This window comes from Gossypium arboreum, chromosome 9, assembly GCF_025698485.1.
Source record: "Gossypium arboreum isolate Shixiya-1 chromosome 9, ASM2569848v2, whole genome shotgun sequence".
NCBI classification, from domain to species: Eukaryota; Viridiplantae; Streptophyta; class Magnoliopsida; order Malvales; family Malvaceae; genus Gossypium; species Gossypium arboreum.
Window position 1 is genome coordinate 16132295 of NC_069078.1, and position 2689 is coordinate 16134983.

General features: G+C 38.6%; 1 non-coding gene across 1 annotated transcript; it reads right to left on the reverse strand.

Moving 5' to 3' along the window:
* Positions 1 to 755: 755 nt before the first annotated feature.
* LOC128281208 (small nucleolar RNA R71) lies at positions 756 to 862 on the reverse strand. Its single transcript, XR_008271421.1, has one exon. It is a non-coding gene; the product is annotated as a small nucleolar RNA R71 (small nucleolar RNA).
* Between the last annotated feature and the right edge of the window lie 1827 nt (positions 863 to 2689).

The window sequence follows — 2689 nt, forward strand, 5'->3', positions numbered from 1 at the left end:
TTTCAAGAACGATTAATTATAAATATTTAAAACCTATCACGAAATAACGTGATCAAGTTTTTGGCACTATTGCTAGGGAACTAAGATATTAGGAATGCTCAATTTTTATTACTTTAGCCATTTATTTTTCTTGCAATTTAATTTTATATTATTATTATTATTACTTATTTATTTTTTCCTTCTCTTGGCAGGTTTTTATAGTTTATGACTAGAAGAAACCCGTCCGGGCCACTACTTTTTGACGAAGAAATCGATCGCACAGTTCGTAGAAACCAAAGAGAAATACACAGAGAACGAGCAAGAAGACGATACTCAACCCCAACCAAGAGATGGTGAAAACCAAGGCAATCACTACCTCCTGCAATTGCGGTTAATCAAAATCTCGCCCACGCACTATGTATGATTATGCTAAACCTTATTTAACAGAACTGAATCAAGCATAGTTAGACCTCATCAGAATCGCAAATACTTTTGAATTAAAACCTAACACTATTCAAATGATACAATAATTTGTTCAGTTTGATGGTTTGCAGGATGAGGATCCCAACGCTCATTTAGCTAACTTCTTAGAACTATGCGATACATTTAAAATTAATAGAGTTTCTGATGATGCCGTACATATTTGATTGTTTCCCTTTTCATTGAGGAACAAAGCTAAACAGTGGTTAAACTCGTTACCACGAGGGTCAATTACTACTTGGGAAAAAATGACCGAAAAATTTTTACTAAAATATTTTTCGCCGGCTAAAACGGCTAAATTACGTAATGATATCTCTTCTTTTGTGCAGATGGATTTAGAAACACTCTACGATGCATGGGAAAGATTCTAGGACCTTTTGAGAAGATGCCCCTACCATGGGTTACCGCTTTGGCTCCAAGTACAAACATTTCACAATGGCCTAAATCCTTTGGCTCGACAAATGGTTGACGCAGCTGCGGGCGGAACCATCAACAATAAAACACCGAAAGATGCCTATGAGTTTATAGAGGAGATTTCATTGAATAACTATCAGTGGCAAGTCATGAGGACAAAGCCAACGAAAATAGCCGGCGTTTATAACGTCGATTCGGTCACCATGCTCTCTAATCAGGTAGAACTCTTAAATAAAAAGATTGATGGTTTTCTTAATTCTTCACAGGTCCACCCAATAATGCAGTGCGAAGCAAGTGGAGGTGGAACAAACCATTCGGAATACCAACCTTATGGCCATAACATGGATAATGAGCAAGTATACTACATGGATAATAATCCTCGACCTTAAAACAATCCATATAGTAACACTTATAATGCAGGTTGGAGGAACCACCCCAATTTCTTGTGGGGTGGTCAAGGAAATCAAAGACCACAACATCCTCCGGGCTACCAAAAACCACCCTACCAACAGGAAAGGAAGCCAAACCTTGAAGAGATGCTCTCAAAGTTTATATCAGTGTCAGAAACCCATTTTTAGATCACCAAGACAACACTTAAAAATCAACAAGCGTCGATCCAAGGGCTCGAAACTCAGATAGGCCAGCTTTCCAAAATAATCTCCAAACAACCACAAGGTAGTTTGCCAAGTAATACCGAACCTAACCCAAGGGAACAACTCAATGCAATTAATATTCAAGATGATGAAGGAGTCATTGAGCTTGAACTAGAACCGAGGCAAGAAACTGTGGTAAACAAAGGTCAAGGTGAGGTAGATCAAAATACAAACAAACCAGTGACTGTCGAATATAAACCTCGTGTGCCATACCCAACGCGACAAGGAAAGACCGCTCAGATGAACAATTTGGTAAATTCCTTAAACTCTTAAAAAAATTACATATTAACTTACCGTTTATTGAAGCTCTATCGCAGATGCCAAATGCAATGAAATTTTTAAAGGAACATTTAGCAAATAAGCGGAAGTTGGACGAGGCGTCGTATGTGGACTGAACGCAGTTTGCTCGACCATTCTCCAAAATAAACTACCAAACAAACTAATAGACCCAGGGAGCTTTACTATTCCTTGCTTAATTGGTAGTTTAGATGTTAATGATGCATTAGCTGATCTAAGGGCTAGTATCAACGTCATGCCTTACAAAATGTTTAAGCAGCTAGGTTTCGAGAAACCCAAACAGACTAGGATGAGCATTTAATTAGCAGATAAAACTATAAGATTCCCTAGAGGTATTGTTGAAGATGTGCTAGTTAAAATCGATAAATTTATATTTCTCATTGACTTTATTGTTCTAGACATAGATGAGAATAGCAACACTCCCTTAATTCTAGGAAGGCCCTTTTTAGCAACTGCTAAAACCATCATTGATGTTGGCACAGGTGAACTCACACTCCGGGTGGGAGATGAAACAATCACCCTTCAAGCTCGCAATTCTGGCAACACATCAGGAATTGAAGGTGATCATTTAAACCATTCTACTAAAACTAACAATATGGTGCAACCTACTTTGCAGAAAATGAGTCTGAAGGAAGCACACGAGTCATTCTCAAGCACTAGTAGAGGACCTGTTCATGAAGATCGAAGATTACAAATCAAGGAACTCGATGAATGGCAGATGTACAAACCAAGAACACCCGACAAACCGAAACCACACTAAAACGAGCCCGATACCTCTCCAAATCAACTTAAGGTTGGTGATAAGGTCTTATTAGATGCCGCAGATCCCCACATTGTCACTACCACACCAAATGAGGAAATCCCTC